This window comes from Oncorhynchus clarkii, chromosome 29 (genome assembly GCF_045791955.1).
Source record: "Oncorhynchus clarkii lewisi isolate Uvic-CL-2024 chromosome 29, UVic_Ocla_1.0, whole genome shotgun sequence".
In the NCBI taxonomy this organism is placed as follows: domain Eukaryota; kingdom Metazoa; phylum Chordata; class Actinopteri; order Salmoniformes; family Salmonidae; genus Oncorhynchus; species Oncorhynchus clarkii.
Genome location: NC_092175.1, coordinates 24,394,231 through 24,422,208, shown reverse-complemented (window position 1 = coordinate 24,422,208; position 27,978 = coordinate 24,394,231). Strand labels below are relative to the sequence as shown.

Below are 27,978 nucleotides of genomic sequence, written 5' to 3'. Positions count from 1 at the left end.
ATGTACCTGAGCTCAATAGAAAAGGGTCTGAATACTTCTGTTAATAAGCTATTTCTGTATTATGTTTTCAATAAATGTGCAAAAAAAACACACAAAAAAACATTTTCTGCTTTGTCATTGTGGGGTATTGTGTGTAGATTGCTGAGGAAAATGTTTTATTTCATCCATTTTAGAGTAAGGCTGTAACGTAACAAAATGTGGAAAAACGTCAAGGGGTCTGAATACTTTCCGAAGGCACCGTATAGGCCTATGGTCTAGGCCAAATGAGGTGTGCGACTATGATTGGAAAAAGTCGCAAAGAAAGGCACGCGCTGCTTCTTACCTTAAGCTGGGCATCATTCACAAGAGATAATATATCATTCACAAGTGATAGGCTAATATTGTCACTCATCACACTATTCTTGTGTTTGTGTATACTAAATAATATATGTGTGAAAGGTGATTTGATTTAGAATGGACCATTATCATGCACCTGTCTTGAAACATGGGCAGGAGAAAAAAATACATGTCATCTATGCACTTAAATAGCAAATGGAGGACGTTTGTCCCCGTGGTTCAGACAATAGAGTGCTGAATAACAGGCAGTTAGCAAGCTTGGGAAGGCTACTAATGACCATCAGCAGCATCAGAGCTTGGAGAAGCCTAATTACCGTGACTAAAGAGTCATGTAGATTTTGACTGCCGGTGTGTTCGGTCACAAGTCATAACAGCCCTAGCCACGACCCTGATCCTGACCTTTTAACATGACAGCTGAGCTTGAGCTCTGCTCTGCAGGGCTGGAGGACTAGAGACAGACAGTGGTGCTTCACTTGGGACAGCCTTCCTCTGCTCTCAGTGTTTATTAAGCTCTGAAACTTCTCATTCTCCCTGTCTCTCTCTCTATCTCTCTCTCCCTTCTCCCTGTCTCTCTCTCTCCCTTCTGCCTGTCTCTCTCTCTATCTCTCTCCCTTCTCCCCGTCTCTCTCTCTCTTCTCCCTGTCTCTCTCTCTATCTTCCTTCAATTCAATTCAATTCAATTCAATACAAGGGCTTTATTGGCATGGGAAACGTGTTAACATTGCCAAAGCAAGTGAGGTAGACAACATACAAAGTGAAAATATAAAGTGAAAAACAACAAAAATTAACAGTAAACATTACACATACAGAGGTTTCAAAACAGTAAAGACATTACAAATGTCATATTATATATATATATATACAGTGTTTTAACAATGTACAAATGGTTAAAGGACACAAGATAAAATAAATAAGCATAAATATGGGTTGTATTTACAATGGTGTGTGTTCTTCACTGGTTGCCCTTTTCTCGTGGCAACAGGTCACAAATCTTGCTGCTGTGATGGCACACTGTGGAATTTCACCCAGTAGATATGGGAGTTTTTCAAATTTGGATTTGTTTTCGAATTCTTTGTGGATCTGTGTAATCTGAGGGAAATATGTCTCTCTAATATGGTCATACATTGGGCAGGAGGTTAGGAAGTGCAGCTCAGTTTCCACCTCATTTTGTGGGCAGTGAGCACATAGCCTGTCTTCTCTTGAGAGCCATGTCTGCCTACGGCGGCCTTTCTCAATAGCAAGGCTATGCTCACTGAGTCTGTACATAGTCAAAGCTTTCCTTAATTTTGGGTCAGTCACAGTGGTCAGGTATTCTGCCGCTGTGTACTCTCTGTTTAGGGCCAAATAGCATTCTAGTTTGCTCTGTTTTTTTGTTAATTCTTTCCAATGTGTCAAGTAATTATCTTTTTGTTTTCTCATGATTTGGTTGGGTCTCCTTCTCTGTCTCTATCTCTCTCTCCCTTCTCCCTGTCTCTCTCTCTCTCTCTCTCTCTCCCTTCTGCCTGTCTCTCTCTCTATCTATCTCTCTCTCCCTTCTCACTGTCTCTCTCTATATCTCTCTCTCCCTTCTCCCTGTCTCTCTCTCTATCTCTTTCTCTCCCTTCTCTGTCTCTATATCTCTCTCTCCCTTCTCCCTGTCTCTCTCTCTATCTCTTTCTCTCCCTTCTCTGTCTCTATCTCTCTCTCTCCCTTCTCCCTTCTCCCTGTCTCTCTCTCTCTCTCTCTCTCTCTCTCTCTCTCTCTCTCTCTCTCTCTCTCTCTCTCTCAGTGGTGCTTCACTTGGGACAGCCTTCCTCTGCTCTCAGTGTCTATTAAGCTCTGAAAATTCTAATTCTCCCTGTCTCTCTCTCTATCTCTCTCTCCCTTCTCCCTGTCTCTCTCTCTCCCTTCTGCCTGTCTCTCTCTCTCTCTCTCTCCCTTCGTCTCTATCTCTCTCTCTCCCTTCTCCCTGTCTCTCTCTCTCCCTTCTGCCTGTCTCTCTCTCTCTCTCTCTCCCTTCGTCTCTATCTCTCTCTCTCCCTTCTACCTGTCTCTCTCTCTCCCTTCGTCTCTATCTCTCTCTCTCCCTTCTACCTGTCTCTCTGTTGCTTTCTCTCTCTCTCTCTCTCTCTCCCTTCTCCCTGTCTCTCTCTCTCCCTTCGTCTCTATCTCTCTCTCTCCCTTCTACCTGTCTCTCTCTCTCCCTTCGTCTCTATCTCTCTCTCTCCCTTCTACCTGTCTCTCTGTTGCTTTCTCTCTCTCTCTCTCTCTCTCCCTTCTCCCTGTCTCTCTCTCTCCCTTCGTCTCTATCTCTCTCTCTCCCTTCTACCTGTCTCTCTGTTGCTTTTCTCTCTCTCTCTCTCTCTCTCCCTTCTCCCTGTCTCTCTCTCTCCCTTCGTCTCTATCTCTCTCTCTCCCTTCTCCCTGTCTCTCTGTTGCTTTCTCTCTCTCTCTCTCTCCCTTCTCCCTGTCTCTCTCTCTCCCTTCGTCTCTATCTCTCTCTCTCCCTTCTACCTGTCTCTCTCTCTCCCTTCGTCTCTATCTCTCTCTCTCCCTTCTACCTGTCTCTCTCTCTCCCTTCGTCTCTATCTCTCTCTCTCCCTTCTCCCTGTCTCTCTCTCTCCCTTCGTCTCTATATCTCTCTCTCCCTTCTACCTGTCTCTCTCTCTCCCTTCGTCTCTATCTCTCTCTCTCCCTTCTCCCTGTCTCTCTGTTGCTTTTCTCTCTCTCTCTCTCTCTCTCTCTCCCTTCTCCCTGTCTCTCTCTCTCCCCCTTCGTCTCTATCTCTCTCTCTCCCTTCTCCCTGTCTCTCTGTTGCTTTCTCTCTCTCTCTCTCTCTCTCTCCCTTCTCCCTGTCTCTCTCTCTCCCTTCGTCTCTATCTCTCTCTCTCCCTTCTACCTGTCTCTCTCTCTCCCTTCGTCTCTATCTCTCTCTCTCCCTTCTACCTGTCTCTCTCTCTCCCTTCGTCTCTATCTCTCTCTCTCCCTTCTCCCTGTCTCTCTCTCTCCCTTCGTCTCTATCTCTCTCTCTCCCTTCTCCCTGTCTCTCTGTTGCTTTCTCTCTCTCTCTTTTGTTTCTTAAAATAAATATTTTATTCTTATTTATTCTTGCTTTTTCCACTGACTCTCTTGCACAGGCTCAATGTAAACTCAATGGACTCTAACCACACACTCACACATTCTACACTGACACTCCAACACTTACTTACACACATACACACACACAAAATGCATATTGATGCCCCCCCCAAGAGCAAGCTGTCATCAAGGCAAAGGGTGGCTACTTTGAAGAATCTCAAATATAACATATATTTTCATTTGTTTAACACTTTTGACTGGTACTGTATATGTACATACTACCTAAATGACTGTACCTCAACTAACCCGTTCCCCTGCACATTGACTCAGTACCGGTACCCCTTGTATTTATTGTTATTTTATTGTGTTACTATTTTTCCTCTAGTTTATTTAGCAATTTTCCTACTTACTTTTTTTAGAACTCTGCATGGATGGTTAAGGGGTCATACATAAGCATTTCACGGTAAGGTCTACTACACCTGTTGTATTCGGCGCACAAGCTCTGGAGGCCCATGCACATGTCATCAAAATCTATTTTTTTAAACATTTAATAAATCATTTTGACAGTAATCTTCCAAAAAGTAATTCAGAAACCTTTTAAATGTCTATATGTACTAGGAAGCTAAGTGTTTGTTTCTTGGGCTTCAGGAATGTGACTGAAAAAGTGACTCGGGCCTTGAAAAATGAAACTGATTGAAAGTATAAGGGGATATCAGTGAACAAATGCTGTGGTCAAGGCTACGACGGTGCCAGTGCAATGACTGGAGCTGACTCAGGTGTTCAAAAGCACATATCAGACCGGGAGCCTAATGCTTCTTAGGTAATTCTTTATGAGTTTTAGTTGAGAAAACGATTTCTCCACCTAAGCGACAATTACAGGGAGGGTAGAAACAGCGTTATTGCAGTAGCAACAGCAAGGAAACTGGACAGAAGGGAGTTGTGCTTCAAATACAGCAGTTCCGCAACATTTATCATTTTTATTTTTTATTTTTCACCTTTATTTAACCAGGTAGGCAAGTTGAGAACAAGTTCTCATTTACAACTGCGACCTGGCCAAGATAAAGCAAAGCAGTTCGACACATACAACAACACAGAGTTACACATGGAGTAAAACAAACATACAGTCAATACAGTAGAAAAATAAGTCTATATACGATGTGAGCAAGAGAGGTGAGATAAGGGAGGTAAGGCAAAAAAAGGCCATGGCGGTGAAGTAAATACAATATAGCAAGTAAAACACTGGAAAGGGAGAATTGCAGTGGAAGAATGTGCAAAGTAGAGATAAAAATAATGGGGTGCAAAGGAGTTAAATAAATAAATACAGTAGGGAAAGAAGTAGTTCTTTGGGCTACATTATAGATGGACTATGTACAGGTGCAGCAATCTGTGAGCTGCTCTGACAGTTGGTGCTTAAAACTAGTGAGGGAGATAAGTGTTTCCAGTTTCAGAGATTTTTGTAGTTCGTTCCAGTCATTGGCAGCAGAGAACTGGAAGGAGAGGCGGCCAAAGGAAGAATTGGTTTTGGGGGAGACCAGAGAGGTATACCTGCTGGAGCGCGTGCTACAGGTGGGTGCTGCTATGGTGACCAGCGAGCTGAGATAAGGGGGGCCTTATATAGATAATTGAGCCTCTCATTCTCCTTAATTGTCTGCCTCAACACGTTACGGAAAGAGATGAACTGTATAGGAAGCTCTTGGAATAGGTCGTCTGGATACTGGCAGATGCAAACAGATTATCATCTTTAGTGGACAACCGTTCTTGTGGGCTTGAACAAAAAGCGTTTTGCGATTTTGTTCGTACTGGTGAACCATCATTTGAGTTGTGTGTGTGGTTGCAAATATCAACAATCCCTTACCTCTAGTATATCTTGGCATGCATCATTTAAGACTAAGTTTAAATGATGTGCAGTTCAATGAACATATTATGCACAATGTCTCAATAAAGTCTGGGTTGAACACAAAAAAGGAGGACTTCAGGAGACCAGGGGAGTTCAACAATAAATAGTGCTTGAATTTATCCTCAAGCTGACTACTTTTTTTGTCATTGTTAGGCTATTTGATGCACAATTTTTATAAAAAGTTTATAAATAGCAATTAAATATACAGCTATAGATAGTACACTGCATAAAGAAACAATCCTCAGTAAGCTAGTGTTTTGAGGGTGGACTGACTGTATTACTTGGCATTAACGGACTGGTTTTAAGCACAACAACTTTCTATCCAAGCTGGGAAAGAGCACGAGGACAGTTCATGTCATGCAGGTTCAGGTAGCCTATACAGGACAGTTGTATATTCAACTAAATCAATTGGTAGCTGATAAGTATGCTGTTGCATCGGAAATACATTTGGAAATCTGCAATGTTTGAATTTCCAACATTATAGCTTCTCTCCTGGTCAGCAGGCTTCCTAACAGCAGCAGGTTGTCAGCTCAGCTCAGCTCAGCCAAACACTTCCCCTGCATCCTGCTCTCTTCACGAGCACTTCCTGCAAACACACCACTACCTCACAGTCACATACAAAGAAGGGGAGGGAGGGGCAGCCCTATCCACTCCCAAACAAACACTCTTCAATAAATGGCCAACTCTATATCAGTTCTATAATTAATCCTCAGACTGATGATGTTCAAGTGCTTCCATCCTCATGATGACATTTTTTTCTTCAGATAATATCCGCCCATTGCTAAAGAAGCTCTGCATGAGCCAGCAGTTCCTCAAATCCATTCTCCAATTGGGTTTTAATTCAGGGTGATAAAGCAGGCTGTGGTATTAGAGCTGCCAATGTGGGGCCTCAGTGGGGGGGTGCAGGTTAGCTGACAGAGAGAGAGGAGAGGAGGCCCAGGCTAAGGCAGGCAGGCCCTAACCCACAGGGGGAGTGAGAGCCAGGATGTGGGGCAACTCAAGCCTCTCTCTCTCTGGCTGTTAGCAGGGGACCAGGGCTCAGTGAAGAGACCAGAGCAGGGAGACATAAGAACATGACTGTATGTCTGCTGAGTGCTGACCTTGCCTTGCCTGAGGCTGATTCTGTGTTTAGTCATAAGTGTATGACTCCATTTAGTTAAGTTAACCTAATTTATCATAAATGGGTACAGTGTACTGTATGTGTGTGTGTGCTCCCGTGTGTGTGCTCCCGTGTGTGTGCTCCCGTGTGTGTGCTTGCCCACCAAGCCTAAGTGGCGCTTGCTTGTGTGTTCTTGTGCGAGTGAGTGGGTGGGGATGCCAGAGCAGGATTACAGATGGATAAAAAGGGCTCTGGCTTTAATCCCCCCCAGAGAGGGGCACAGCTGTTAGAAGAGGGGACAGACAGGGTGGGGGTGGTGGGACGGTACTGCCACCACTGCAGTCTCTGTCACCAAGGTCACAGAGTGACACTGCGGAGCTAACCATTTTCTAAATTCTCTTCAAAGGCAGCAGGGAAAATCCAATCAATAAATACCTTGGTTCTTCTATCCTGCCTCTACTGGGTCTCTTACTACCGTATCCGCTATAGCTGCCTGAGCTCCTCCCAGCTCTACTAGCCCTCGACTAGCAGCTCACTATGCTTTCATTCCAACTCGTTTTGTCTTTCACACACTCATTTTTGTCCCGACCTGTTGGGCTGGAAAGTCGTCTGAAGAAACAGGGCAAGTTCCAGCGACCGTTTGTACTACCTGCACCGCACATAAAACAAATATGCTCACAAGATTAGATAAGAGTGTTTAAAAGAGAGCTGGAGGGAGGAGGAGGGAGGGAGTAGAGGGGGAAACGGTGGCAGGCGTCCAGTTCCCCTCTGTGCCAACACAACACACAACACAAAAGGTTGACACATGTTTTGATGGGGAATGAAAGTGTTTCTGAGCTTTGTCGTTCCGAATGGCTTCCAGCACTGCCTGCCTTCCTGCCTGCCTGCCTGTTCCAGGCTGTCGATTGGGCAGCGCTGCCGGTTACACAGAAGCACCACTGACAGATACAAATGAGGAAATTAGGGCCCATCTCAAAGGCAGGAGGCGGCAGAGTGCAACACTAAACACTCCACACGGGCAGGACTCTCCCTTGTGCTTTTTCTCCCTCCCTCAGTGTGCTTTCTTTGTGGAAAGCAGCCAGGTCCTCTCATTCAGCTGAGCTGTGTTATGTTGTTTATAGGATGTGATAAGAGCTGAGATGAGAGGGGAGGTGTTTGGGGCATTCAGTATTCTACTCGGTGACATGAGGCCTGACTGCTGTATACAGGAGTCGGACTGGAAGGAGGCTGGGGAGGGGAGTTAGGTGAAGGGTGTCCCAGAGATAAATGGGAGTGGGTGGGAGGGTCAGGGGAGCACACCCCCAGAGATGTGAAAGGAGGGAGGGGAGGAGCCCAGGTCCTGGACCTCACACAGCAGTGGGACCCTGCCAGAGACCTGACTACATGACTAATGTCTGCACTTGAAAATAAATTAGTTTCATTTATTAATTGTCCTGCTTCTCTCTCCCTCCTTTTATCCAAATTACTTACAGTCGTGTATGCATACATTTTAAGTCTGGGTGGACCAAGAATCAAACCCACTATCCTGGCATTGCAAGCACCATGCTCTACTAACTGAGCTACAGAGCAATTCCTTTTTTCTCTGTTTCTGACTTTCTTCCTCGCTTTTCTCTCTCTCTCTCTTTCTCTCTCTGCCTTCACCTCTGTTCTGGGGGTTGATAGTGTAAAACTGAGCCACAGAAGGTTCACATTTAGTTTATCTCTCTGGAACAGTTACAGTATCACCATGCACGGAGAACAAAGCCACTTCGCATTCCTCTGAGGCAGAGAGTATAATAAAACCAAGCCCATTCTTACAAAGCCTGGTCTGTGTTCTGAGAGTTCTGTGAAGAGACAGTCAATTGTTTGGATCCTGTTAGTGTACTGGTGTTCAGACATAGTGCCTATACGGGTCTAGTTCAGTTATTATTATTTGTTTCAACACATAGAACCAGTGAGTCAGTGACTCATGAGTCATAACTCTCTCGGCCATGTGCTCTCAGAGGCGTGTTAGTGGCAGTGGTGGGATTTCTGATGGATCCCTAAAGCACCACCAGCCCATCAGCTCTGTGTTAAAGTGCTTCTGCCACCACCAGGGGTCCTGCATTATGAATAAGAACACCCCGCAACCGGAGAGGACCTAAAACCTCAGGAACACAGAGTCTGTTCCTAGCGCTTCTCTCATCTCCCTCTCCAACTGCCATCCTCCATAATTCAACTACCCAACGCCACCGGGGAGATTTGGTTGGAGGATGTGGGGGAGGGAGGGGGATAAAGTGACAACAGAACAGAGACTCTTCAAAATCCACGGAAATCACCGACGTCCAGTTTCCATGATGCACTCATCCTTCCCGCAGAGTCAGGATGACTCAATGTCAATGCGCACCACACCCCACTCTCTCCAGTCCCTTCACTCTAACATTGGGATACACACAGCAAATGCCAACCCATGGTTAAGTTCCCAACCCCTATATACCCACATCCCTCCGTAGGCCTCTTCAGATCCTTAACAATGTCATAAAGACAGATTTCCAGGAGGCATAACACAGACAACGAGAGGAGCCTCAGAGCCATATGCCACCTTGGCAGGGTCCCGGCTCAGACCCTATGCACAATGGGTTTTCCATGCTGCTCTTATGGCAGCGGTTCACTCCAAAAATGATGCCATCGCTGGTAAACAGTCCAGGAAAAAAAGAGATCATTTCAGATTTTCACAGCCTTGTACTCAGCATCAAGACCAACGGGAGCCTCCATCCTCTTGGTGAATCATTCACACGTTGTCCCCTTCATTACAGCGGCTAGGCTAATAAACCAGCACTTGAGTTTGGGCTTTCTTATCATCACAGCCTTGTCCAGCCACTTCCCTCTTTTGAGGCTCCGCGCAAAATCTATTACTCACAAAGATGTTTGGAGGTAGGAGGAATGGCGGTTTGAAGCCCCCAGAGTGAGCACCGCGCAGGGCAGCCGCAGCAGTGAGGATGAAACAGCCGTCATTAGCATTTCTCAGGTAGGTTCTTGTGTATTCACAGATATGAGGGAGAGAAAACAGAACCCAATCCAAAGAGGCCCACGCCGCTGTTGCATAATCCCAGGGCCCAAAAACAAAAATGAAAGGGAATGAAGAAATTCGAATGCTCATTTGGAGTGCTTTACCTACGATGTCTGAATCCGCCGAGAAATGACTACCTTGGCACTTTATCCAGGATGCTTGTCGAGAAAAGTGACTTCTGTGTACATGTTCACAATATTTATGAGGCTTTTATTATGATACTCCTCACACTCGCTATCAATCATTTAACTGCTGCACTGTTTATTATGATGACTTTCTCAATGCAGGACAATTTTTTGTGTGTGTGTGAGTGTGTGCGCGAGTGTTTTCTCATTAATCAGGGAGACTCTCTCTCTGGGTTTGTATAAACATTGTATAATCTGGTCCACACAGTTTAAGCAGTCAGAGTAAATATTCCAGCCTGATGTGTTTACTCTATGGCAAGGGGGAGCTGGCAAGGAAGGACAGGGTGTGGGGTAGGTGGGGGCTCAGGGTGACGGCTATTGCTTTCAGCGGCAGTCATGACGAGAGGAGATGCGAGCCGACAGCAGAACCGCAACTGTCGCTGGAGACTCCGGGAAGACTAAATAAAGGTATTATTCTCCTCAACCCGCTTTCACTTTCTGAAAGGCCCCTGTCCCGTCTGCAAACCACATGTACAGTGAAAGAGAGAAAAAACGGGGGGAAAACGTCAACGCTGGAAAAATGGCTGCAAGGAACCCAAATAGGCCACCCATACCATCTCAGTAGGTGGGCCGCTAACGACCATCATTTGATACGGAATGTTGATATAACCTCATTCTCTTCTTTTATCCGCTGACACAACTGGCTTCATTAAGGATGTAACTCTGTCCCTCTCACTCCTCTCTCCATGGCTGTGCCATCAGTCGGAAGAAAGAGCGTTTTTCTCTGGCTATGAGAGAATGAGCGAAGCGGCCTGGCTGACTGAAGTGGCTGGAGAGGCGACAGAGATGCGGTTGGCCACGTCTAAGTGCCAGATAAGCTGCAGATTACCAGCGCTATCGCCAACTGTGGCCTTGCTGCCAACACTGTGATCTGCTGATATGGCCTAATTGTTCTCTTTCGCTCCGAGGTGATACGGCGTCTCTCTGTGAGCCAGACAGCTAGTCAGCCCCACCAGCAGCAGCGCTAGCTGGGGAACAAAAGAGCAGATGCTGCTCAGAGTAGATAGAGCTGGGCCAGGCCAGGCAGCACTACACTACACTCTCCATCCAGAGTGCCTGGCTGCCACAGAGGTTGATCTGTTCTGGAGACCTTCCTACTCAGTGAATTTGATTTAGGAGTTTGGAGAGCGGCCAAATGCAGGGACGTCTGATAGAGCGATTCTCTGACTGAACTCGGCACAGTATTGATAAAAAGAGCAGGTATTTGTAAGGGATTCGGGACAATGCAAATGTTCAGTTTCATGTAGCATGACAGGGATCTCTATCATATCAGTGTTCTTGTATCCATCAGTGAGTCCATGGCATCTGTCTTACTGTACAGTCACACACTCCGTCATCTTCATGGCCAGACCAATACATGGCCAGAGGTTCAAATCCTGACAGGTCGGATCACACACAAACACACACACCCACTATGTCCTTTCAGTCCAAATCCATCTCCGCATTTACCTGAAAACTCCATTACAGCCTCCCCTCATATCACCCCATGTCCCGAGCTATGACGTGCCATTCCTTTGTGTGACAGCCTGGGATTCACACTCATCAAGCCGGGGAGGCAAATTCCTCCGGGCAAAAACTGGTTGAATCAGAGTTGTTTCCACTTAATTTCAACAACAAAAATCTATGTGATGACGTTGAATCAACATGGAAAACTGATTGGACTTGTCATCAACTTAAAGGAATTTCATATTTCTTTCACCCAACGTTCAACCTAAATCCAATGACATGGTGAATTTTTGTTTTTGATTCCACGTTGAATTTGCATTAGATGTCAACTCAACCAAATGTAAATCAAAAATAGACGTTGGACTGACGTCTGTGCCCAGTGGGATGCTGTCGCCAAGCCCTACCGTTCTCCTCTCCTCCGGAGCTGTATCTGCCTGACAATGGATGAGTCGATCAGAGCGGGAGCGAGACATTACATTTAAAGGTAATTACTGAAGCAGGAAAACCTGTGGAGTCCTCCCTGGTGAAGATGATTACATCTGCTGCTGCCGGGTCAGCCCGGCCTCCCCTGGGCTCTCTGAAGACTCATTACCTTGTCAGAGGCAGGGCAGCGCAATGTAAGTACGTAACAGCTAGCGCTAGGTAGGCAGCCCTGCTTTTACACAGAACAGAAAAGTTCCGGATGGAGCGCAATCTCTTAGAGAGAAAAAAAGTGTTTGACTCCATAGATGGATGATTACGTGAGAGCTGTGAGAGCCTGCTCTCAGCTCCTCTGTGGATCACCTACTATTATTAGGAAGATAGGCTAGCTTATTGTTTTACAGGTTTCCTTAACCGAGTGGACACGACACAGCTCTGATTACAGTACTGTAGGGCTCTCAACATGGTCACATGGCTGCAAGAGCTGCTCATTGCAGGGACTATTTGTGTGTTCTCTGTAATATGCTTTGCAGTAAACACGGTGATTCGGGGCAGCCAGGAAGCTATGATTCAATGTTGAGCTTCCTCTTTTGTTGGCTATCTGAAATTGTATGCAAGCACTAGAGATCAAATCACAGCTGAGAGCCTCATCTAACCGCCTTGTTGCCAAAAACACACTCACACACACACACACACACACACACACACACACACACACACACACACACACACACACACACACACACACACACACACACACACACACACACACACACACACACACACACACACACACACACACACACACACACACACACTCTGACAAAGTTTGCCATCAAAAAGAAACAGGCTAGATTATAATTATAATTTACAACTTGTTCAGAATAGCTGTCACATTCATTCTCACTTCCAATGGTCATCATAAAAAAATGTGTCCTGATGAGAAGCTCTCTATCTAAACTGAGGCCCCAGAAGGGTGAGCTGCAGCAGTCTGGGCCTGAGGAGCTCTCTATCTAAACTGAGGCCCCAGAAGGGTGAGCTGCAGCAGTCTGGGCCTGAGGAGCTCTCTATCTAAACTGAGGCCCCAGAAGGGTGAGCTGCAGCAGTCTGGGCCTGAGGAGCTCTCTATCTAAACTGAGGCCCCAGAAGGGTGAGCTGCAGCAGTCTGGGCCTGAGGAGCTCTCTATCTAAACTGAGGCCCCAGAAGGGTGAGCTGCAGCAGTCTGGGCCTGAGGAGCTCTCTATCTAAACTGAGGCCCCAGAAGGGTGAGCTGCAGCAGTCTGGGCCTGAGGAGCTCTCTATCTAAACTGAGGCCCCAGAAGGGTGATCTGCAGCAGTCTGGGCCTGAGGAGCTCTCTATCTAAACTGAGGCCCCAGAAGGGTGAGCTGCAGCAGTCTGGGCCTGAGGAGCTCTGAGTTGTGTTTCCCATGCATCACCCTGCAGGGTAGCTGGGGCCCTGCAGCCTCTGCTTTTATGAGGCGTGAGGGGAGTCTGGTGGTCAGGACCTGTGCCTTCCCCAGGCCTGAAGAACTCTTCAGTGGAAAACCACAGGGTCCATTTAGTCGCCAATCAAGTCTAGGGAATTAGACAGAGAGAGGGAACAGGAAACCATAAGAGGGAGGAGGAGGATACAGTAGGCTATGGGGCCTGAAACCATGTCTGAGTAGGACAGAGGTCTAATAAAACCATCCAACCACAGTTATGAATTATGACAATTATTATAAAAACAGAATGGCCGTTCGTTCTACTGGTCACACCACAGTGAGGAATCTAACAGTCTAACAGACGACTGGCTCTTTCTGTAGGGAGCCTCTTCCACTATTCTACTACAGTGCATTCGCAAAGAATTCCGATCCCCCTTCCACATTTTGTTACGTTACAGCCTTATTTTAAAATTGTTATGAAATAAGAAATTCCTCATCAACCTGCACACAATACCCCATAATGACAAAGTGAAAACAGGTTTTTATACATTTTTGGAAATTAAAAAAACAGAAATACCTTATTTACATAAGTATTCAGACCATTTTCTATGAGACTCGAAATTGAGCTCAACTGCATCCTATTTCGGCCTCCCGGGTGGCGCAGTGGTTAAGGGCGCTGTACTGCAGCGCCAGCTGTGCCATCAGAGTCCCTGGGTTCGCGCCCAGGCTCTGTCGTATCCGGCCGCGACCGGGAGGTCCGTGGGGCGACGCACAATTGGCCTAGCGTCGTCCGGGTTAGGGAGGGCTTGGTCGGTAGGGATGTCCTTGTCTCATCGCGCACCAGCGACGATGAGCGGGTGGCGGGCCGGGCGCAGTGCGGTGCGGTGTAGCTTCTGACACATTGGTGCGGCTGGCTTCCGGGTTGGATGCGCGCTGGTGCGGCTGGCTTCCGGGTTGGATGCGCGCTGTGTTAAGAAGCAGTGCGGCTGGTTGGGTTGTGTATCGGAGGACGCATGACATTCAACCTTCGTCTCTCCCGAGCCTGTACGGGAGTTGTAGCGATAAGACAAGATAGTAGCTACTACAACAATTGGATACCACGAAAAAGGGGTAAAAATTATTTTTTTTAAAATGCATCCTATTTCCATGAATCATCCTTAAGATGTTTCTACAACTTGATTGGAGTCCACCTGTGGAATCCGCATGGTGGTGGCAGCACTATGTGGTGGGTGTGTTTTTCAGCGGAAGGGAGTAAAAGGCTAGTTAGGATCGAGGGAAAGATGAACGGAGCAAAGTACAGAGAGATCCTTGGTGAAAACCTGCTCCAGAGTGTCCTTGAGTGGCCCAGCCAGAGTCCGGACTTGAATCTGATCGAACATCTCTGTAGAGACCTGAAAATAGCTGTGCAGCAATGCTCCCCATCCAACCTGACAGAGCTTGAGAGGATCTGCAGAGAACAATGGGAGAAACTTCCCAAATACAGGTGTGCCAAGCTTGTAGTGACATACCCAAGAGGACTCGATGCTATAATCGCTGCCACAGGTACTTCAACAAAGTACTGAGTAAAGGGTCTGAATATTTATGTTTTTTATTTGTAATACATTTCTAAAAATATGTTTTTGATTTGTCATTATGGGATATTTTGTAGAATAAGGCTGTAATGTAACAAAATGTGGAAAAAGTCAAGGGGTCTGAATACTTTCCGAATGCACCATATAAGTACTCAGAGACGGGTTGTGAATACATCTGACGATGGTAATTCATGCTAATGATAGCAAGAGCCTTGGCCTCAGTTTCTGTGTTAATAGATCACATGGGGGAAACTTTGAAAATGTGTATCGGCGTGTGTTTACGTGTGGATTTGATTATGTGTGTGTGTGTGTGTGTGTGTGTAGGATTCGTCCTTGGCCTCTGTCCTTGGCAGATGTTTCTACACACCACTCTACATATACCCTTGTAGGTTTGAGAGAGATATTATAATGGTTCATAGAAACTATAATTTCTCTCTGACACAAAGCTGGGTTTACATATCATTTAGGATAACAGATCCTTTTCAATTTGCGTCAGAAAGACAAAAGAACCTGGTTCCCATTTCATTTTGGAAAAACAAAAAAGAATGGGATCTGTTTCAGTGGGAAGCCTGAATTTATTGACCATATAACAAGCCTTTGAAATATATTTTTTTCTCCCTCAGTTTTTTTCTGAATATTATTATTTTCTTCTGGGCTGTGCAGTGCTGGGGCTCTGCGTAATGAAACCCAAATGGAGAATGATCTGGCTCTTGGCCCTGTTCTGTGCTGGAACAGAGCAGCAAGGGGCCGCAGGGTGGGTTTGCCAGCCCCAGCCTTCCCCAGAAACATAGAGCCGGCAGTCCTCCAGTCCAGGCCCCAAGGGTGAGACTGAGGGGGAGTTGAAGGGGAGGGGAGGGGGGGCTGCTCTGGGAAACTATGTGTCTACGTGCTGCAGGAAGAGGCCTTGCGAGTCAGGGGGAACACACGCGCCTCACTGGGGGGGTGCGTGTGTGTGTGTGTGTGTGTGTGTGTGTGTGTGTGTGTGTGTGTGTGTGTGTGTGTGTGTGTGTGTGTGTGTGTCATATCGAATGTGTGCTTTGCACATTTCCGTCAACTCTCAGCAAACAAATAACAACATAAAACCCAGGAGGGGGTCGGTAAAGGGACCGCGAACTGTGGAGGGGGGCAGTTGTGATTCCAAGACAAACAGAATCATCAAATATAGTGAGGGTTCCTATTGAAGGATGATCCCCGGTCTCTCTCTCACACAATATAGAACACCATGGAAATGAATGTTTGGCTAGCAGCAGCGTATTGAGGTTTCAGCGTACACATACGAGGCGTAAGGCCACACAAACCAAGGGACCACGTCCAGCAATTCACCAGACATCAAAGCAGATGACCACTTCACACCAGACAAACACCTTCTCGGCCAACAACATAATAGATACACAGCCAATTATGGGCTTGTGTTGAGAATCCAACCAATAGAAAAGAGGCGCCAACAAAGCATCTGTCAGAGAAGTCATGATGACAACAAAACCCTGCTGGCTAAAATCCTAGCACAAACAAATGCATATTTCTTAAAACATCCTTGCTTCAGTCTCCACATTGTAAGCCAGTTGTATCTTATTGCACTATTGCGAGTGATTCCAGGTGTTTCTGCCAGTTAGCAGGACAGAGGGCCATCATAACTGATTACACTGATATTGTGTGCCTGCAGAGGTGATTTTCAGGACAGCACCAGTTCAAACAAGGACACATCCCATTGATGTATTATAGGCAGGTAATCCTTAAGGGAGGAAGATGCATGGACCAAGTCAACCATCCCAATAATCATTAATGGTTATGGCATCCATGTAGTGCAGAGGATCAAACCAACATACTGTTCCTTTCTCTCAGTACCTTCTTCCTTCCTTCTCTATCTCTCTATTTCTCTCTCTCCCTCTCTCTATTTCCATCTCTCTCTCTATTTCCATTACTCTCTATTTCCATCTCTCTCTATTTCCATCACTCTCTATTTCCATCTCTCTCTCTATTTCCATCTCTCTCTCTCTCTCTCTCTCCATCCATCCATCCATCCATCCATCTCCCTCTCTCTCTCTCTCTCTCTCTCTCTCTCTATCCATCTCTCTCTCTCTCTATCTCTTTCTCTCTCTCTCTCTATCCATCTATCTCTCTCTCTCTATCATCCATCTCTCTCTCTCTCTGCATCCATCTCTTTCTCTCTCTCCATCTCTCTCTCTCTCTCTCTCTCTCTCTCTCTCTCTCTCTCTCTATCCATCTCTCTCTCTCTATCTCTTTCTCTCTTTCTCTCTCTCTCTATCCATCTATCTCTCTCTCTATCATCCATCTCTCTCTCTCTCTCTCTCTCTCTCTCTCTCTCTCTCTCCATCCATCTCTTTCTCTCTCTCCATCTCTCTCTCTCTCTCTCTCTCTCTCTCTCTCCCTCTCTCTCTCTCTCTCTCTCTCTATCGCTCTCCCTTTCTCCTCTCTCTCTCTGTGTGTTTGTTCATCAGAGGGGGTCTCTAGAGGATGATAATCCCGGTTTGGGAGAGTCTGTCTTTCAAGTCTTGGGAAGACGCACTGGGCTCAGTGCTGGCGGTTCCCTGCCTGCATCTCCAGAGGCCTGCGTCAGCTTCCTCTCTCCTCTCCTCCTTCTCTTCCTCCTTTACTCTCCCTGTCTTTCCCTCTGTCTCCCTCTGTTCCTCTGCTGCTCACGTTTTCACTCTCTCATTATGTTTCTGTTTCATTCTGCAGGCGGAGGGTGCTGGCGGGGACGTGACCAGCGTTCGCTGCTGCTGCCACTGGCATTTAGACAACAAAAACACAAACACTGAGCACACAGAGGTGTTGGAAAGTGAAATGAAAGTATTCTCCGCCACCAAGTGACTTTATTACTCCAGGGAAAGGTTTCTGTTGAGCACAGTAGGTCTCAGAGACTAAACCTGGCCAAGACAGGCACTCTCTGCCCAAGACAGTCACTCTCTGCCCAAGACAGGCACTCTCTGCCCAAGACAGGCACTCTCTGCCCAAGACAGTCACTCTCTGCCCAGGACAGGCACTCTCTGCCCAAGACAGGCACTCTCTGCCCAAGACTGTCACTCTCTGCCCAAGACAGTCACTCTCTGCCCAAGACAGTCACTCTCTGCCCAAGACAGTCACTCTCTGCCCAAGACAGACACTCTCTGCCCAAGACAGGCACTCTCTGCCCAAGACAGTCATTAATAAGCAGATGTATCCGTCAGTCATGAGGAGGGAGAGATACTTCCATCAGTTTTTTTTATATATATATATTTTTCTATTGAACCTTTATTTAACTAGGAAAGTCAGTTAAGAAAATAAATCTTATTTTCAATGACGGCCTAGGAACAGTGGGTTAACTGCCTTGTTCAGGGGCAGAACAACATATTTTTACCTTGTCAGCTCGGGGATTCATTCCAGCAACATTTTGGTTACTGGCCCAATGCTCTAACCACTAGGCTACCTGCCTCTAACCACTAGGCTACTTGCCTCTAACCACTAGGCTACCTGCCTCTAACCACTAGACTACCTGCCTCTAACCACTAGGCTACTTGCCTCTAACCACTAGGCTACCTTTCCTCTAACCACTAGGCTACCTGCCTCTAACCACTAGACTACCTGCCTCTAACCACTAGGCTACTTGCCTCTAACCACTAGACTACCTGCCTCTAACCACTAGGCTACCTGCCTCTAACCACTAGGCTACTTGCCTCTAACCACTAGGCTACCTGCCTCTAACCACTAGGCTACCTGCCTCTAACCACTAGGCTACCTGCCTCTAACCACTAGGCTACCTGCCTCTAACCACTAGGCTACCTGCCTCTAACCACTAGGCTACCTGCCTCTAACCACTAGACTACCTGCCTCTAACCACTAGGCTACCTTTCCTCTAACCACTAGGCTACCTGCCTCTAACCACTAGACTACCTGCCTCTAACCACTAGGCTACTTGCCTCTAACCACTAGGCTACCTGCCTCTAACCACTAGGCTACCTGCCTCTAACCACTAGGCTACTTGCCTCTAACCACTAGGCTACCTGCATCTAACCACTAGGCTACCTGCCTCTAACCACTAGACTACCTGCCTCTAACCACTAGGCTACCTTTCCTCTAACCACTAGGCTACCTGCCTCTAACCACTAGACTACCTGCCTCTAACCACTAGGCTACTTGCCTCTAACCACTAGGCTACCTGCCTCTAACCACTAGGCTACCTGCCTCTAACCACTAGGCTACCTGCCTCTAACCACTAGACTACCTGCCTCTAACCACTAGGCTACCTTTCCTCTAACCACTAGGCTACCTTTCCTCTAACCACTAGGCTACCTTTCCTCTAACCACTAGGCTACCTGCCTCTAACCACTAGACTACCTTTCTCTAACCACTAGGCTACCTGCCTCTAACCACTAGGCTACCTTTCCTCTAACCACTAGGCTACCTGCCTCTAACCACTAGGCTACCTGCCTCTAACCACTATGCTACCTGCCTCTAACCACTAGACTACCTGCCTCTAACCACTAGGCTACCTTTCCTCTAACCACTAGGCTACCTGCCTCTAACCACTAGGCTACCTGCCTCTAACCACTAGGCTACCTGCCTCTAACCACTAGGCTACCTTTCCTCTAACCACTAGGCTACCTGCCTCTAACCACTAGGCTACCTGCCTCTAACCACTAGGCTACCTGCCTCTAACCACTAGACTACCTGCCTCTAACCACTAGGCTACCTTTCCTCTAACCACTAGGCTACCTGCCTCTAACCACTAGGCTACCTGCCTCTAACCACTAGGCTACCTGCCTCTAACCACTAGACTACCTGCCTCTAACCACTAGGCTACCTTTCCTCTAACCACTAGGCTACCTGCCTCTAACCACTAGACTACCTGCCTCTAACCACTAGGCTACTTGCCTCTAACCACTAGGCTACCTGCCTCTAACCACTAGGCTACCTGCCTCTAACCACTAGGCTACCTGCCTCTAACCACTAGACTACCTGCCTCTAACCACTAGGCTACCTTTCCTCTAACCACTAGGCTACCTTTCCTCTAACCACTAGGCTACCTGCCTCTAACCATTAGGCTACCTGCCGCCCCTGTCTGAAGCAGATGATCATCTATCTGTGCCCCTCTGAGACATCTTGATCTCAACACCCTCATTTTGTATTTTGTCACAGGTCAGTCAAGAGGAGGGGAGATCCTTACTGTAGTTCTGTTTCTCCTATCTGAGCCCCTATGAGAAAGTCCTGGTGAGCAGGTAACATCAGCCATCCCAGAGGTTTTTCAGTGTGTCTGAGCTCAGTTTGCCTTTTGAAGAGCTCATCTCTTCTCCTGGCAGAGCTGGACAACTTTTATTTTAGGAGAGAACAAAGATGTAAGAGCCTAATCCTTAATAATACATGCTTGTATTCCTCACTCACACACCATTCCCAAACTCCTCTCCCTGCCTTTAATAACTCCAAACCTGTAATACTTCTTAAAAGGCAGTCATACTTTTTTTTAAAACTAGGCAAGTCAGTTAAGAACAAATTCTTAATTACAATGACGGCCTAGGAACAGCGGGTTAACTGCCTTGTTCAGAACGACAGATTTTTACCTTGTCAGCTCTGGGATTTGATTTTGCAGCCTTTCAGTTACTGGCCCAATGCTCTAACCACTAGGCTACCTGCCTCCCCACTTCTAAATGCTCTCCATAGAACAACGGTCTCTCAGTCCTATCTAAAGGTTGCTTTTCTAATGGCACGCTATGGAACATTGATGTGCATTTGATGTGATATTCTCACTGGTAAATACATTTTCTGGAAACGTTTATTCCCATGTGATCAAATTCATATTTATTTGCCTGTGCCTCTGAGGCCTCGAATGCCCATGAATCAAGTGTTTTGATTGGCTAGGCGACAGAGACCAAGTAATGTGGGTTTTGCTCCAGAGAAACGGGTGTTTTTCATTGGCTCCTGATGGATATGCCCACAGTTTGGAGCGTTGTGATTTGTCCTGGAAGACACCGCCAACCCAGGAAGAAGCTGCTGATGCCTGGCATGTCTGTGGGCACATAGGGCCTGGGGGCACAGGGTACAGACCACCTGGATCCCGGTGGTTGGCCTGACAGAGTCAATCTGAACAACGTTGCACAGAAGACATGGAGGGAGGCAGCAGACTTCCTCATGCTTCCATTGTTACTGGCAGCAGGCCAACAAACACACACAGTCGAACCAGACTTCTTTCAAAAGGAACTTCAACTTGGGTTTTTCCAGAAAATCACATGAACGGCCAAACTTTAAAAAGGGAAACTACTTAGTCTTGAGAAATCAGTGTTTTGGAGAGTAAAATGCTTCATCATCAACTCAGTGTTCTCAGTGTACCACCTTCATGTAGACCAAATAGAAGAAGGAAGCAACAACGTCGATCACAACAGGAAAACGCTTTACTCTTTCATAGACAAAATGGAGCCTCAGCCGAGGTCCACAGTCAGGGCTCAACAACGCTCCACTGTGGCCCTCTCTCCAATTCTCTCTTCTAGGAACTATTCTGTCCTTCCATTACTTCTCCACTTTCGTTCACTCCATCCTCTCCCCTCCATTCTCCTGTATGAGCCCAGCCCAGGCTGCCATCACAAACAGCCCCGCTGGGCAGGGGGGGATGTGATGTGGGATTCCCCTCCACCTCCCTCCCTCAGGGGCCAGGGTCACAGTGTGGTGGTCTGACTGGGGGACCAGAGAAAGCTGAGTCAGGCCAAGCTGGAGATCAGAGGAGTTCAGTGGGGCTGCGGTCGCTCACTCTCTCTAGAGATAAGGCATGGAACATTCCCATCACACACATCATCCCATATCCTCTATCCCACCCACAGAGACATGATTACCATGCCAATTAGGCCAGAAAGCTAGCAAGCCCCAAGGCCTCCCTTTTTCCTTGTATATACACACACAGAGAATCAAACTGTATGCATACAAAGATACACACACACACACACACAGGTCTGAATGGGCATAAACACATTAACACACACACACACAAATTAAATTCCTAAACATGATAGACTGTACTGTATACGTACACACATTCCCCTCTCCACTCACCCAATCTCTGTCTCACACACACAACAACATGTTTACAGATTACACCGTTCTTCCAAAATTACACCTGTCATCTCAGAGGTTGAGCTAGCAAAACACACACAAACTCACGGGCTGTTTCGATGCTCTTTAAATCAGCTTTATTTCAGGGACGCACATAGAGGAATCAATTACAGGCTGCAGCCGGGAGCCCGGAGCCTGCAGTGGGCCTGACGCTGAGCGATAGCTGCCCGCGGATCCTGAGGGGCATTGGGAGTTTAATCACCCATAACCGCAATTACAGACGTACACATCAGACTCATAAAACACTGAAACAAGATGAACGCCTTGCCTCTGCCAAATTCCTGTAAAGCCTGTAGTGGTGGATTCAGAGCAGAGGGGCTAGGCATAAGTAATAACCTACTGGATAACCAGGGAGGAGGGAGACTCTTTATGTGGGAGAGGGAGCATTATAGCTAGTTAATTAGTGTATTTAATATACTTACCAAGAATACAGACTCTCTGCTATGTGACTTTGTGTTATTGTAAATGAGATGAAGGGAAGTGTATCCTTCACATATTATACAGCTGAAGAATAGGTGGCTTGTCAACTGCAGAAAAGGAACCGTGGCAATCCCGTCAGAATATTAGCATATTTAACACACACACACAAACACAAACGCACACACACCCTTAATGATCACGTAAAGGCCCAGAGTACGCTGTGAGACCGGCCTTAGGAGGGATTAAGATGCAAGCCTTTATCAGTGGGTTCCCACAATCCCCTGCAGAATATCTCTGCTCCCCCTCCCCCACTATTCTCTCTCTTCTCCCTTTCCCTGTACCTCAGGGATAGAGCTGGGAGAGAAGAGGAGGAGGAGGAGGCCAGGATTAGGGGTCCGTTCCTGGGCCATGGAGAGCCAGGTAGGCAGGCAAGCCTTAACAAGTAGGCTGGTGGACAGGACGGGGTCACAGGGTCAACTCCTCACACAGCTCTACAGTTGACATCAGAGCAGTCCCTCTGCAGACTGCATGCAGTCTTAACTCCAGTGATCGAGAGAGAGACAGACACGTCCTCGACAGTCACCATGTCAAGCTGTCATCATCTCTGCTCGGCATTAAATCCACATCCGATACACTTTAACTAAGGCTACAATTAGACTGACGATATAAGAATACATATGTAGGCCTACATAGTGTATACACACACACACACACACACACTATAGGACCAACTGACCCTTCGACCCTCCCTCGGCCAAAGTGGGCCAATTAACACCTTGTGTGTGTGTGTGTGTGTGTGTGGTGTTGGTGTGCAGCTCGGAGACGCGTGACACAGGGTGAGATACGACCAAGGGGTCAACGTAGACAGCAGGGGGTCACAGGATCAGCCAGAGAGCTTGATTCATGAGGCAGCAGCAGCACAGCTCTCCCTCTGTCTCCCTCCAACTGCATCCTCACATCCCCCCATAGGGCCTCCGCCAGGGGCTGTGAAACTATATGGACCTGAACATCAGAGGAAAACATCCATCCATGCAGAGCGCAGAGGGGATAGGACACACACTCACATGTCACACACACACACGTCACACACGGCACAGACACACGTGTCACACACACACATATCACAGACACACACAGACACACACACATGTCACAGATACACACACACACACACGGCACAGACACACGTGTCACACACACACACACACACAGACACACACACATCACAGACACACACACACACACACACAGACACACACACACACGTCACAGACATGCACAAATACACACACGGCACAGACACACGTGTCACACACACACATATCACAGACACACACAGACACACACACATGTCACAGATACACACACACACACACACACACACGGCACAGACACACGTGTCACACACACACACACACACACACACACACACACACACACACACACACACACAGACACACATCACAGACATACAGACACACACACACACACACGTCACAGACATACACACACACTCACACACATCACAGACACACACACACACGTCACAGACATACACAAATACACACAAACTCTCCACCTTGTTTTCATCTGCCTCCATCACCTAACGCTGACTGCTCTCTGCATGCTCAGGCAATCAGTTACACAAGGAGGCAAGATAAAAGGTGATTTGCCCAGAGGGGTCAAAGGTTCATGTTTGCCGAGCTGATCTGTGTACATTCCATAAACAAAACAAGAGTGGATCAGGAGTCTTGACTGTCCTCAGATCCACCGGCTGATAGCTGATGAGGCCCTGGACCCAGGTGTGTGGCCCACTGGTGTGTGGCCCACTGGTGTGTGCATGTGTGCGTTTTGGAGTCTCATCCCGCGGTATCAGATGCGTACAGTGCATCCATGCGTCTGAGTTTGAATCATGGAGCTGGGAGCGTGGCGATGTCGGGTGAGATGCGCCGGCCACTAACTGTGGTTGTGTAATTACCAGGCTCATAAACGTGTCTTCTCTGCATAACACAATACACAGGAACAGATGGTTGGGAGGTGTCAAATAAGCTCATTATCAGCTTGCGTTACAGGCAGCTGCCGTGCCCACTATTTCTGACACAGCGATTCTTCAAAACCACCGGCCACAGGAATACTTTACACCTGAGAGAGGACAATGAATAGTGAAAGGCATAGAGCAATAGAGCACAGGCCCAAAACAACATTTGGATTCCAGGACGGAGCTGAGGCTCAGCTGCATCGTAATCACTGGGCAGGGATTCACACACAGCCCTAATTCCAAAATACTCTCGAGCACAGCTGGAGTGACAGTTGTCCACTCTCTGATAAAGTTGGAGATAATCAACGCAGTCCACACGCACGCTCACACACACACGCTCACACACACACGCTCACACACACACGCTCACACACACAGGCTCACACACACACGCTCACACACATGCTCACACACACATGCTCACACACACACACGCTCACACACACACGCTCACACACAGAAATGTAATGCAATACACACCAACTGAGACGTACAGTAGGCTCTCCTTTACCCCACTAAGCCCCTAAAATCCAATTGTTTAGTCTGCCATTGGACATCATTTCTTGACGAGCATTAACAGACAGGGACAAAATGTTCTGAGGCAAGCAAACGGCTTGGTTTCATAACTGTTAAGTTGAGTACAGCCCCCTGCCACAAAGTCACGTAGATGCTGAAAACACTTTCCTGGGTGAGCCTCCTCCTCAAATACCCAGAAGGGAAGACAGGTATTCTGGTGAGAGTGAGTCAACCTCAGTGGAGGAAAGAAAGATAAGAGATACGGAGAAAAGACTGAAGAGGCCAGTTCTATTTGAGCTCTCTCTCTAGACACAGAGTACTGTATCTCTGTAGAACCAGTTCTATTAGAGCTGAGTCTCTCTCTAGACACAGAGTACTGTATCTCTATGGTACCAGTTATATTAGAGCTCTCTCTCTAGACACAGAGTACTGTATCTCTATAGTACCAGATCTATTAGAGCTCAGTCTCTCTCTAGACACAGAGTACTGTATCTCTATGGTACCAGTTCTATTAGAGCTCTCTCTCTAGACACAGAGTACTGTATCTCTATAGTACCAGTTCTATTAGAGCTCTCTCTCTAGACACAAAGTACTGTATCTCTATAGTACCAGTTCTATTAGAGCTCTCTCTCTAGACACAGAGTACTGTATCTCTGTAGAACCAGTTCTATTAGAGCTGAGTCCCTCTCTAGACACAGAGTACTGTATCTCTATAGTACCAGTTCTATTAGAGCTCTCTCTCTAAACACAGAGTACTGTATCTCTGTAGAACCAGTTCTATTAGAGCTGAGTCTCTCTCTAGACACAGAGTACTGTATCTCTATAGTACCAGATCTATTAGAGCTGAGTCTCTCTCTAGTCACAGAATACTGTATCTCTGTAGAACCAGTTCCATTAGAGCTGAGTCTCTCTCTAGACACAGAGTACTGTACCTCTATTGTACCAGTTCTATTGGAGCTCTCTCTCTAGACACAAAGTACTGTATCTCTATAGAACCAGTTCTATTGGAGCTCTCTCTCTAGCCGCAGAGCACTGTATCTCTATAGTACCAGTTATATTAGAGCTGAGTCTCTCTCTAGACACATAGTACTGTATCTCTATAGTACCAGTTCTATTAGAGCTCTCTCTCTAGACACAAAGTACTGTATCTCTATAGTACCAGTTCTATTAGAGCTCTCTCTCTAGACACAGAGCACTGTATCTCTATAGTACCAGTTATATTAGAGCTGAGTCTCTCTCTAGACACATAGTACTGTAGTCTATAGTACCAGTTCTATTTGAGCTCTCTCTCTAGACACAAAGTACTGTATCTCTATAGTACCAGTTCTAATAGAGCTCTTTCTCTCGACACAGAGCACTGTATCTCTATAGAACCAGTGTGTGCCCACTACTTCTCACTGACTCACTCTTATCATCAAGTCGATACAGACCCTGATAACTGAGATTTGTCAACTAAGAAATCTGGTCAGATGGAACCACACTGCATCTGGTCAGATCCCAACCAGAACGTTTGCCCAAAACAAGCCACAAATAGTTAGACTTTCCCTTTTCCTGCCGGTCATATACCTTCCTCTCTCCTACGCCGTCCCCTCCCTCTCTCCTACGCCGTCCCCTCCCTCTCTCCTACGCCGTCCCCTCCCTCTCTCCTACGCCGTCCCCTCCCTCTCTCCCACGCCGTCCCCTCCCTCTCTCCCAAGCCGTCCCCTCCCTCTGTCCTACGTCGTCCCCTCGCTCTCTCCCACGCCGTCCCCTCCCTCTCTCCTACGCCGTCCCCTCCCTCTCTCCCATGCAGTCCCCTCCCTCTCTCCCAAGCCGTCCCCTCCCTCGCTCCTACGCCGTCCCCTCCCTCTCTCCCACGCCGTCCCCTCCCTCTCTCCCAAGCCGTCCCCTCCCTCTCTCCTACGCCGTCCCCTCCCTCTCTCCCACGCCGTCCCCTCCCTCTCTCCTACGCCGCCCCCTCCCTCTCTCCCACGCCGTCCCCTCCCTCTCTCCCAAGCCGTCCCCTCCCTCTCTCCTACGCCGTCCCCTCCCTCTCTCCCACGCCGTCCCCTCCCTCTCTCCCAAGCCGTCCCCTCCCTCTCTCCTACGCCGTCCCCTCCCTCTCTCCCACGCCATCCCCTCCCTCTCTCCCACGTTGTCCCCTCCCTCTCTCCCACGCCCTCCCCTCCCTCTCTCCCACGCTGTCCCCTCCCTCTCTCCCACGCTGTCACCTCCCTCTCTCCCACACTGTCCCCTCCCTCTCTTCCATGCTGTCACCTCCCTCTCTCCCACGCCATCCCCTCCCTCTCTCCCACGCCGTCCCCTCCCTCTCTCCCACGCTGTCCCCTCCCTCTCTCCCACGTTGTCCCCTCCCTCTCTCCCACGCTGTTCCCTCCCTCTCTCCCTCGCCGTCCCCTCCCTCTCTTCCACTCTGTCCCTTCCCTCTCTCCCACGCTGTCACCTCCCTCTCTCCCACGCTGTCACCTCCCTCTCTCCCACACCCTCCCCTCCCTCCCTCCCACACTGTCCCCTCCCTCTCTCCCATACTGTCCCCTCCCTCTCTCCCACACTGTCCCCTCCCTCTCTCCCACGCTGTCCTCTCCCTCTCTCCCACGCTGTCTCCTCCCTCTCTTTCCCACACTGTTCCCTCCCTCTCTCCCACATTGTCCCCTCCCTCTCTCCCACACTGTCCCCTCCCTCTCTCCCATGCTGTCTCCTCCCTCTCTCCCACACCGTCCCCTCCCTCTCTCCCTTTAAGATTCATGCTCCCTTCATTACATGACCAGGTCAGTCAATTAACTCAATGTCAGTGGCTGTAAAGGACTTGTGGACATGATTCCCCTGTGGGGTTTGTTTTCGCTCTGTCACACACACAGGGCTCTGCTCGCCCCCATCCAGCCCCCCCCCCCCCCCCCCCCCCCCCCCCCCCCCGCCCAGACCCACAGTCGTATTGACTGACGTGTGTTGCACTAAAGGTCAGCTTTCAGCCAGTACCAACTGTCCCCTCTGTTCCCCAGCTCTGAGTCGGCCTGGGTGGGATGAGGTGGGGAGGGGTGATGATGGGGGGATTTGGGTCACCCAGATGAACTAACAGAACTTGCTCTGGACACTTCAGATGGAGCCCGAGGGTCTGTCAGAGATCTGGTGGATGAGTGTGTCACTCACTGTCACAGCAGTGAGCTGATTCTAAGAATCTCTGTCCCTGTTTCTGTCCCAAATGTCTGAACTAAAGTCTGGGTTAGGGCCGTTGCGGTGACCATATTACCGACGGTCATGAGTCATGGACGCAGTAAAATTCCATGTGACCGTTGGGTCACAGTCATCTCATTTTATTCACTTTGGACATGCGTTGGTCGTACCCAACTCGCTAATGACCATCAGGTCCCTCAGATCACCATCAGGTACCTACAGTAGGGCTCTATTGTCCCTCTAACCACTCTGACATCATTGCAAGTGCAATTGAAA

The 27,978-nt window shown here is 47.9% G+C and overlaps 1 protein-coding gene across 8 annotated transcripts in view; it reads right to left on the bottom strand.

Moving 5' to 3' along the window:
* Positions 1-27,978, bottom strand: part of LOC139387915 (retinoic acid receptor RXR-alpha-A-like) — a 140,726-nt gene that overhangs the window by 61,357 nt on the left and 51,391 nt on the right. The gene's annotated exons all lie outside the window — the stretch shown is intronic.